Source organism: Panulirus ornatus, chromosome 70 (assembly GCF_036320965.1).
Source record: "Panulirus ornatus isolate Po-2019 chromosome 70, ASM3632096v1, whole genome shotgun sequence".
NCBI classification, from domain to species: Eukaryota; Metazoa; Arthropoda; class Malacostraca; order Decapoda; family Palinuridae; genus Panulirus; species Panulirus ornatus.
This window is the reverse complement of record NC_092293.1, coordinates 3,959,196-3,970,595: the sequence shown is the minus strand read 5'-3', so window position 1 is coordinate 3,970,595 and position 11,400 is coordinate 3,959,196.

The following is an 11,400-nucleotide window of genomic DNA, read 5'->3' as shown; positions in this document are numbered from 1 at the left end:
CAGAAAATGTTCTTGGGGGCGTAGCTCAGTGGTAGAGCGCTCGCTTGGCATGCGAGAGGACCCGGGTTCAAACCCCGGCGCTTCCATTTTTGTTATGTGGAAAATTCATTTTCAGTCTCGTATATATATATATAAGTATATATATATATATATATATATATATATATATATATATATATATATATATATATATATATATATATATATATATATATATATATATATCGTTCGATCAGTCAAGTTAAGCATCGTTGGGTCTGGTTAGTACTTGGATGGGTGACCGTCTGGGAACACCAGATGCTGTTATCCCTGGGGATAGGGAAGAAAGTATACTTGCCACGTATTCCCTGCGTGTCGTACAAGGCGACTAAAGGGGGAGGGAGCGGGAGGCTGGAAATCCTTTACTCTCATTTTCAATTTTTCAAAAGACGGAACAGAGAAGATATAAAGATATTGTAAAGATGTAACTAATATAAGATATAAGAATGCATGGAAGATACGAATGTAGCTGAAACAAGGAGTAATGAAGATTAAGGTGCAATGAAAATTATTCTGTAGTGAAGATGAATATATATGTTGAGATTTTGTATTGAACATGAAGAAGTGATGATAATGATGAGAGTGTAGTAACGATAAGAGTTTAGTTAGAGAGTAGTGACAATTGCCTTTGCAATGATAATTAGAGGGTAACACAATGAGGAACACAAACTTTCCAAAGCTACGTTCAAGTCAGACTTTGAACTACGTTCGGTAAACAGAAGGATGATGTTAAGATGAGAGTGTAGTGAGGAAGAGTATAGTGATGATAAGGATATTGTCAAGATAGCTTGTAGTGAAGAAAAGAATGTAGTGAAGATACGAATGTAGTAGAGATAAGGGTTATCAAGGGGTAAAGTTTATTCAGAATGATTATGTAGTGAAGATAAGAACTATTTCTAGTGAACATCAAAGAGAACAATGATGATGGTATGGTAGAAATAACGGCGTAGTGAAGAAGAGGGTATAGCGAAGATATAATTTAGTGTAATGGATCATGCATTACAAAGGTGTGTCCATCCACACAAGTGTTACACGTCTCGGATAAAGATATATCTAACATATATATGTCTTTTATAAATATTTGTAAATTGTTCTCCTGACGAACAATACCTATGGTTTACGTATCAAATTTCATCGCTTGTAAGTGATCAAGCATTACAAAGGTGTGTCCATTGCCACAGGTGCTAGTAAGAAATGTTATCATTCCCTTAACACAGTTACCAATCCCCACCAGTGGCATAATTATCACTTTCATTAATAAATTTACTGGAATTTTGATCACTGTCATCTTTACCATTCATACCATACAATTATTTTCAGCAATCTAACTTATGCATTATTATTACTGTACATTACGTACATTACAGCAGTAGTGATCTTTCGTGTGTGATAAAAGATGGTGACGTCTTTCCCATACACATATCATCAAATATTTACATTACTCTATATAGCACACTACACTTCCCTATCAAAACACACGCCTTTTACTATCCTCAAGATTATCATAACTACCCTACATTTAAACAGGATTAACCATCCTTGATATGCACATATTCATGCCTACCACAAGTATTATCATAACTACTCTAGACAATACAAAAACATAACTACAACCATACGAAGGTTACAACCAAACTATATTTTTTATCCGGGATATTAAGAGAACATGTCACCAACAATCTCTCACTAAAACAAAAACAGATCATCCATCATCATGTGCAGTGTGTACAAAAACGTTCATCGTGTCCTGCCAAAGATTGGATCAACAAAACCTAAGGAAATGCTGCTCATGCTCCTGGACCGGCTACCATGGCGCAGTGGATCCACCTGGTCATTGGTTACCCTCCCATATTTTGCACCGGCATTGTTGTACCTTGTGGGTATGTGCAGGTGTGTGTTTCTCTCATGTCTTCGTAAGAGTGTTCGCCTGGCACTTTACACCATCTGGATCATTGTAGTCACCTGCTTCGTTCTCGAACAGGAGTTCTTGAGCGTGATGGACCCACTGGTAGTGAGCGCAATAAGATGGCTCGTAGGTCTTGTGCGGAGAGTTGTGAGGAATATCGTGCGGGAACTCATATTCCAGGTGACTATGTTCCTCTTAGTGTTCATCATCCTCGTGAGAATGGTGGTGGAGGAGGTAATGGCTTCCTATCATTAGAAGAGCTGACTACGCTGTGCAGGTCACACAGAAAGTCCATAGAATATTCTTGGATGAGATAGTTGTGGTACTTGTCGTGGAGGTGGGAAAGATGATGCTCACTGGCATTCCTGTACTCATCGTAAAGATGGTCACAAAGGTCAGCATCTCTGTATGGTCAGTTGTGTTCAGAGAAGCAGTGATCTTGGAGACTATGGCACAGTGAATGCCAACAACACCTTCAGGGTCCTTTCTCTCCTGGGGGCCTCATCGAGGAAGTCTTCATCGTTGCAACACTCAGGTTGATTTTCTGTTATAGACTGTTGGCTGGAGGCGCCGTTGTAGTAACAGTTTTGAGCTGGATTGCTGAATATTTGGTACGATCATCATGGTCCTGCACACACTGGTAACCGCCGCCATAGTACTTCTTCGTCCAGCAATTTACGTGATTCAAATGACGTCGAAATTGGGTAAATACGTAGTAACCTTTGTGAAAGTGGTCAACAGCCGAAGAGGGTGTGTTGAAATGGTTTGGACACATGGAGATAATGAGTGAGGAAAGATTGACAAAAAGGATGTAAGTGTCAGAGGTGGAGGGAAGAAGGAGAAGCGGGAGACGGTGGTTAAGTATAATAAATAAATAGTTTGAAACATAGATATTGATATTATCATTAATATCATCGCTATTATTATCATTTTCATTATTATTAGTATTATTATTATATGGTTATCATTATCATTATGATTATTATCATCAATTCTATTATTATTATCATTATTATCATTATTGTTGTTATTATTATTTTTATCTTTATTAATATTATTATTATTACTATTATTATTACTATTATTATTATTATTATTATCTTTATTATTATTATTATTATTATTATTATTATTATTATTATTATTATTATTATTATTATTATTATCATTATTATTATTATCATTATTATTATTATTATTATTATTATCATTATTATTATTATTATTATTATTATTATTATTATTATTATTATCATTATTATTATTATTATTATAATTATTATTATTATTATTATTATTATTATTATTATTATTATTATTATTATCATTCTCATTATTATTATTATTATTATTATTATTATTATTATTATTATTATTGCTATTATTATTATTATTATTATTATTATCATTATTATTATTATTATTATTATTATTATTATTATTATTATTATTATCATTATTATTATTATCACTATTATCATTATTATTATTATCATTATTATTATTAATATTATTATCATTATTATTATCATCATTATTATTATCATATTATTATTATTATCATTGGTATCATTATTATCATTATTATTATTATTATTATTATTATTATCATTAGTATTATCATTATTATCATTATCATTATTATTATTATTATTATTATTATCATTATTATTATTATTATTATTATTATTATTATTATTATTATTATTATTATTATTATTATTAATATTATCATTATTATCATCATCATTATTATCATCATATTATCATTATTATTATCATCATTATAATTATTATTATCATTATTATTATTATTATTATTATTATTATTATTATTATTATTATTATTATTATTATTATTATTATTATCATTATTATTATTATTATTATCATTATTATTATTATTGTTATTATTATTATTATCATTATTATTATTACCATTATTATTATTATTATTATTATTATTATTATTATTATTATTATTATTATCTTTATTATTGTTATTACTATTATCATCATATTATTATCATTATTATTATTATTGTCATTACAAATATCATTATCATTATCAATATTACTATTATTCTTGCTTTGAAGAATGTATGTGAGAAACACTTAGAAATACAGATGGACTTGTATGTAGTCTTTAAGGATCTGGAGAAGGAATAGGATAGGGTGGATACAGATCCTCTGTGGAAGGCAAGTTGCTAGAAGCAGTGAAAAGTTTTTACAAAGGATGTAAGGCATGTGCACAAGTAGGAAGAGAGGAAAGTGATTGGTTCCTAGTGAATGTCTGTTTGCATCAAGGGTGTGTGATGTCTCCATGGTAGTTTAATTTGTTTATGGATTGGGTTGTTAGGGAGGTGAATGCAAGAGTTTTGGAGAGAAGGGCAAGTATGCAGTCTGTTGCGGATGAGAGGGCTTGGGAAGTGAGTCAGTTGTTGTTTGCTGATGATACAGCGCTGGTGGCTGATTCGGATGCAGAAGCTGGTGACTGAGTTTGGTAAAGTGTGTAAAAGAAGAAAGCTGAGAGTAAATGTGAATAAGAGCAAGGTTATTAGGTTCAGTAGGGTTGAGGGACAAGTCAATTGGAGGTAAGTTTGAATGGAGAAAAACTAAGGAAGTGAAGTGTTGTAGATATCTGGGAGTGGACTTGATAGCGGATGGAACGATGGAAGCGGAAGCGAGTCATAGGTTGGGGGAGAGAGCGAAGGTTCTGGGAGCGTTAAAGAATGTGTATGTTGGAGGGAAAGAATATTATCTCGAAGAGGAAAAATGGGTATGTTTGAAGGAATAGTGGTTCCAACGATGTTCTATGGTTGCGAGACGTGGGCTATAGATAGAGTTTTGCGGAGAAGGGTGGATGTGTAGGAAATGAGATGTTTGAGGACAATATGTGGTGTGAGGTGGTTTGATCGATTAAGTAATGAAAGGGTAAGAGAGATGTGTGGTAATAAAAAGAGTGTGGTTGAGAGAGCAGAAGAGGCTGTTTTGAAATGGTTTGGTCACATGGAGAGAATGAGTGAGGAAAGATTGACAAAGAGGATATATGTGTCAGAGGTGGAGGGAATGAGGAGAAGTGGGAGACCAAATTGGAGATGGAAGGATGGAGTGAAAAAAGATTTTGAGCGATTGGGGCCTGAACATACAGGAGGGTGAAAGGTGTACAAGGAATAGAGTGAATCGGAACAATCTGGTATACCGGGGTCGACGTGCTGTCAATGGATTGAACCAGGGCATGTGAAGCGTCTGGGGTAAACCATGGAACTCTGTGGGGCCTGGATGTGGAAAGGGAGCTGTGGTTTCGGTGCATTACACATGACAGCTAGAGACTGAGTGTGAATGAATGTGGACTTTGTTGTCTTTTCCTAGAGCTACCTCGCGCGTGCTGGGGGTAGGGGGGGGGGGTCATTTTCATATATGCTGGGGTTGCGATGGGAATAGATAAAGGCAGCAGGTATGGATATGTACATGGGTATATACGTATATGTTTGTGTGTGTGTTTGTATGTATACGTTGAAATGTATAGGTATGTATTTGTGCGTGTGTGGGCGTTTATGTATATACATGCGTATATGGGTGGGTTCGGCCACTCCTTCGTCTGTTTCCTTACGCTACCTCGCTAACGCGGGAGACAGCGACTAAGTATAATAAAATTATCTTATGGAGGCAATGGTGAAGATCTGTAGAGGTTTTCAGAAGAGAATGTTGGGGTGAAGAGAGTGGTGCGCTAGATGAGACTTGTGAATATGTTATGTACTTCAAAATGTTACAGAAGACTTAAGGAATTTGATGAAACATAATGTTGTTCTGATAGATTATTTGTTTATAAGGACTATGTATTGTGTTGAACTTTAATGGTTGTTTAAACCAATGCGTTTCAGCTAGAATCAGTAAAGATTATAAGAAATTCAAAACAGGTGATAAAAACATAATCTATATTATCATAAACAACAGAATATTTTCTCCTCTGGGGATTTAAAAGAAAAACAACACAAGAGAACTAGTTTAAGGCAGGAGTATCTCATTTTCGTAACAAACTATATACTATTACGTCCCTTTTCTATCATAAATCTTATGTTCACTTTCAACAAATGTCTTGTATCTATAATAAAAATTCGGTATAGAGATTTGTTGAATGTCCTCCAGCGAGGCGTTGTATGAGTCTTCGTTAGTGAAGTTCATTTCGTGTAATGGATCATGCATTACAAAGTTGTGTCCATCCACACAAGTGTTACACGTCCCGGGTAAAGATATTTCCTAGAAATGGCGTCTATCTAACACAGATACGTCTTCTATAGATATTTGTAAAACATTCTTCTGAGGGACGATACCTAACACTTTCGTAATAAAGTTGATCAGTTGTAAGTGATCAAGCATTACAAAGGTGTGTCCATTGCCACAGGTGCTAGTGATCCCGGGCGGGTCAAGGTATTTCACCATCTTTGTTTCCTCAACACTTCTAGTTATATATGTTTCATCCTTGATGTGATCCTTACAATGAGTATTCATTGTTTGTAATTCTCTTCATCCTTATCATAGCATTAATCAGTTGAAGTGCAGAATACTTATATGAAACTGACTACTGTATTCTGTTTGAGACATAATGCTATGAAAGGTGTTACCGGACTCCACTCGTAAGTGGTTATGGTTCACATTCTGGCTTCATGACCTTTAGGTGATAGCCCTTAAATCCAACAACATATATACATCCTGTTATACAACTGATGTTACTGTCTGACGTATGTATGGTGCGGCTTGATGACCTTACCTGCTGATGGCTAATATCGACTGTTATCATCTTGCAAATTGTGTTATTTGTTTGCTTTTCCGTACGGTACACATTCTGGTTTAACGAACTTTACTTGTTGACAGCTGTAAATTCAGAGATAATAAAACATACTTACGTGTTACAGAGGCCGTATGATAAGGGCCCGAGCCAGGCAAGGACCTGACGAATCTGTAAACAAGAAATGACCTGTTAGGCAAGATCAGAGAACGACTGTGTAGAAGCGAGGACCCGTAATAGAAGAAGAAGAAGAAGAAGAAGAAGAAGAAGAAGAAGAAGAAGAAGAAGAAGAAGAACAACAACAACAACAACAACAACAACAAAATTGTCAGGTGAAGACCTAGCTAATGTGACACAAATCATAACTGCTAAGAGAAGACTTGGTGAACATAACAATAACATAACTGTACAGAAAATAATAGTTTCTGAGAACATGTTGTCGTAAGACATGTCAAGCGCAGACCTGGTGACTCTCACAACAGATGATCAATTTGATCATATTCAGAATACATGATTATGTATCCAGGTTTCATGATGATTCAGCAACGGATAACAATTGTATACAGTAACTTACAAACATTGTTTCTCATGACAGAAGATGATCCAGCCTTTACACACGACAAACTACAGACAGCACTGAGCTCCGGCACGTTGAACTCTCCACTAACTACCAGGAACCCTCCTCCTCCTTCTGACGATCCCGAGAACATTGTGTGTTGACCACCCGACACCCACCCACCCCACACCTCCTGTATACGTAAGGCTGGTCAACAGTAGACGGTCTCCTCCCAACACCGGTCACGACGACTCTTACCTGAGTGAGGAAGGCTGCCACCGTAGCCAGTGAGGTGGTACAGGGTGTGTGTCTTCACCTGTTGCTTATGTTTCCCAGGTGTGGTCGGGCAGGCAGGCAGGGGAGGTGGCCTGGGTAAACAGCTTTAGTTAGGTATTTGTTCTTGACTCCAGCCAAATCTTGCCACCACCGGCCGGACGTACCAGGTGACACACATCATTTGGGGCACCAAGATGTTTCCCGGGATGTCACAAAAGGAGAAAAAGTCATCGTTAACCTTTTCAAACGAAGAACTTCAGCAGAGTGTCATACAGCGGCGTCAAATTTAAGATTGAGTTCTAAAAGCAAACTGAAAAAAATAGAGAAAAAGTTTTTTTTTTCCTTGATATTATATGAACTACTTAAGAGTTACTCGAACTATATCAAAGGTGTTCGTGTTTGTCCTATTGTGATAATGTCACCACTTGTCTTTATCATAAACTGAGCTAATCTATTGAGTCATTACCTTCTACTCCCTAAACATTCACCAAACTCGTGGTTCAAAATATTGTAACTTTATAGGAATTATTAGAAAAATGAAGCTGTCTTTTTGTTAGAAAAAATATGAAACATATATTAGAGAAAATATAAACTTAGAATATTTTCGAATATTCGTTGACGTTAGATAGATTCCTCTCCAAATTATGTCAACCTAATTCAAGTCAGATTTCAGATTACGTATAAAGGAATATACAAAGGAATTCATACAACATCATAACACTGGCACCTTACGAAGCTGCCTGTAATGATGGAAGAGATCAGGTCATAGATCAGTTGGGTAGGAGGAGACACACATACACATGTTTCAGATAGAATAACCTGTAAACTGTATATGTAACTAAGGAGACGCAAACAATATTAGTCGAAAATCATAGGCGAAATATCTATCGAGTCTATTCTCAAACATCTTTCATCTACTCTACTTGGTATATCATTCCACATGTTGATAATCCTGTTAAGATAAAGTACTTCGCCTCATTCGAGGTAAAACGTTTTCCGACAAGTATATAATCATAACTACGATTAGAATGAAACAAATATATCCTTAAGTACTATGGTTGAAATTGAAACTAAAACTGAGATATTTTATTGATGATATGTACAACAAAATGACAGGGTAGTGTACTACCTCACCCTCATCTTTGTCATCCCTTTTTGGGCTTACAAAAGTTGTAAATGTCTTAACAATGGTACACTACAAGAATTACATTGCATTATCTACAGTAATATAATTAGAATACAAGTACTTTTGACATGTAAAGATAATGTAGTCTTGGATGATAATAAAGTCATACCCTTGGGGCAAAATGTTTGTATATTGTAAGGATCATTTTAATCTTTCTATTATTAATTGATCAACAAATTTGTTCTTATAGAGAAGTGATCTCACTCTTCCTATATAGTTGGATTTGTCCACATTGTAATCCATAATGCCAGAGTGTATGTGCATCCCTCATAGTTGGCAAGATTGACCCAGCCCTCCACTTATCTGCCAATAATATGCCAACCTTAGTCTCATTATGGCAGTATCAACAGATGGTAAGTTAGTGCCGTAAGTTACATTGGTGATTTGTAACACATACAATTAATGATGTAAACTCTCACTGCCTTTGGTTATCACTTCTCTTCTTGCATGTTCCCATTCTTTTCTTTTTCTTTCCATTTCCTTCTTTATGTTCTTATACTTTCGTTACTTATGATATCTCTATGAAGCTTTTCTGCAGCTTTCTTGGCCAATTTGTCAGCCATTTCATTCAACTGAATCCCCACGTATGATGGAATCCATACAAACTGCACAGTACATTCCATTTCTTACATTTCTATGACCAGTTGTTTATAGATATTAACAATATGAAAGTTACTTGGATGTTTACACTGTAAGGCTTCAAGTGCACTTCTACTGTCAACAATAACATACATGTTTACACATGTCTATAGCAACCTGAAGTCCTTCACTAACTGCATGAAGTTCAGTCAGCGTGGACGAGGTGTTCTTACTAATTCTTTTACAAACTGTTACATCTGCATAACATTGATTGATAAAATATTCCCTTATAAAAACCACCACAACCCGCTTGACCGTTACCTAACACGAATCTATCACAATATATGTGTACAACATTTCGTCTGGGTAAACTGTTTATTTCTTCTAAAAAGACATTTCGTAAATAACTGGATGCCAATCATCTGTTTTCCCTTCAAGTTGTAAACTATCTACTGCAATGCGTCCCTCCTGACATAGCTTGAATCTCAGATAAGTTGGCAGTGAAACACAATATCTATCTACTCCATACTTCATCATAACATTATACAGTGTCTACACTCACCTCTCGGCTAACTAGCGAGCTACAAGGAACAGCCTTCCTGACCACCATTGCCTCATCTTGCAACTGCTCACTTGAAACGCTTCTGACAATTAACTGCCACTGTTGTTGTCTTACTGAGCTGTGTTGACGACCCGCCCCCACACCTCTTGTATACGTAAGGCTGGTGAACAGTATATGGTCTCCTCCCAACACTGCTCACGAACATTCTCTCCTGAGCCACGAAGGCTGCCGTAGCTGGTCCTCCACTGACGTGGTACATGGCCTGTGTCTTCACCTATTACCTACTTTTCCCTGCTGTCGTTAGACAGAAGACCTGGTGTGGGTAAGAAGTTTTACTTTTGCCTGCATGATAGTGATAATGTGTATGTAAAGTCATTCCACGCATCAAACATTGAAACTACAGCAAATGTCTAATTGAATATATATAATGTTGGTGGATACAACAGTAATGTACTATCGCTCAGAAAAAGTTCTTGAAAACTACTGATCCTGACAACAAGACACGTGGGAGGTAAGTTTGGGGTCATGGTAGAGGAGCAGGCTCACATGAGCCCTGCATGCCACAATGGTTGCTGCCATGTAGTATATACAACATCTCCTGCCGGTTGTCATTAACATGTTCCATATGAATATAACTTATATGGTTATAATAACTGGGAATGACAATGTGAGACATTATCCACGTTAGACACATCCAGTAAACATTATGTGCATAGTTATGCTTAAATGTTCCTGTGTACAACATCAACAAGGAGTAAATGTTCCTGTGTACAACATCAACAAGGAGTAAATGTTCCTGTGTACAACATCAACAAGGAGTAAATGTTCCTGTGTACAACATCAACAAGGAGTAAATGTTCCTGTGTACAACATCAACAAGGAGTAAATGTTCCTGTGTACAACATCAACAAGGAGTAAATGTTCCTGTGTACAACATCAACAAGGAGTAAATGTTCCTGTGTACAACATCAACAAGGAGTAAATGTTCCTGTGTACAACATCAACAAGGAGTAAATGTTCCTGTGTACAACATCAACAAGGAGTAAATGTTCCTGTGTACAACATCAACAAGGAGTAAATGTTCCTGTGTACAACATCAACAAGGAGTAAATGTTCCTGTGTACAACATCAACAAGGAGTAAATGTTCCTGTGTACAACATCAACAAGGAGTAAATGTTGACTGTATCCTTAAGTAGCATCAGCTGCTCAGACATTTAGTAGTAGGTAACGTCAAGAGTAATGGCATCTTACATTGATTATATATATATATATATATATATATATATATATATATATATATATATATATATATATATATATATATATATATTTTTTTTTTTTTTTTTGCTTTGTCGCTGTCTCCCGCGTTTGCGAGGTAGCGCAAGGAAACAGACGAAAGAAATGGCCCAACCCACCCCCATACACATGTATATACATACGTCCACACACGCAAATATACATACCTACACAGCTTTCCATGGTTTACCCCAGACGCCTCACATGCCC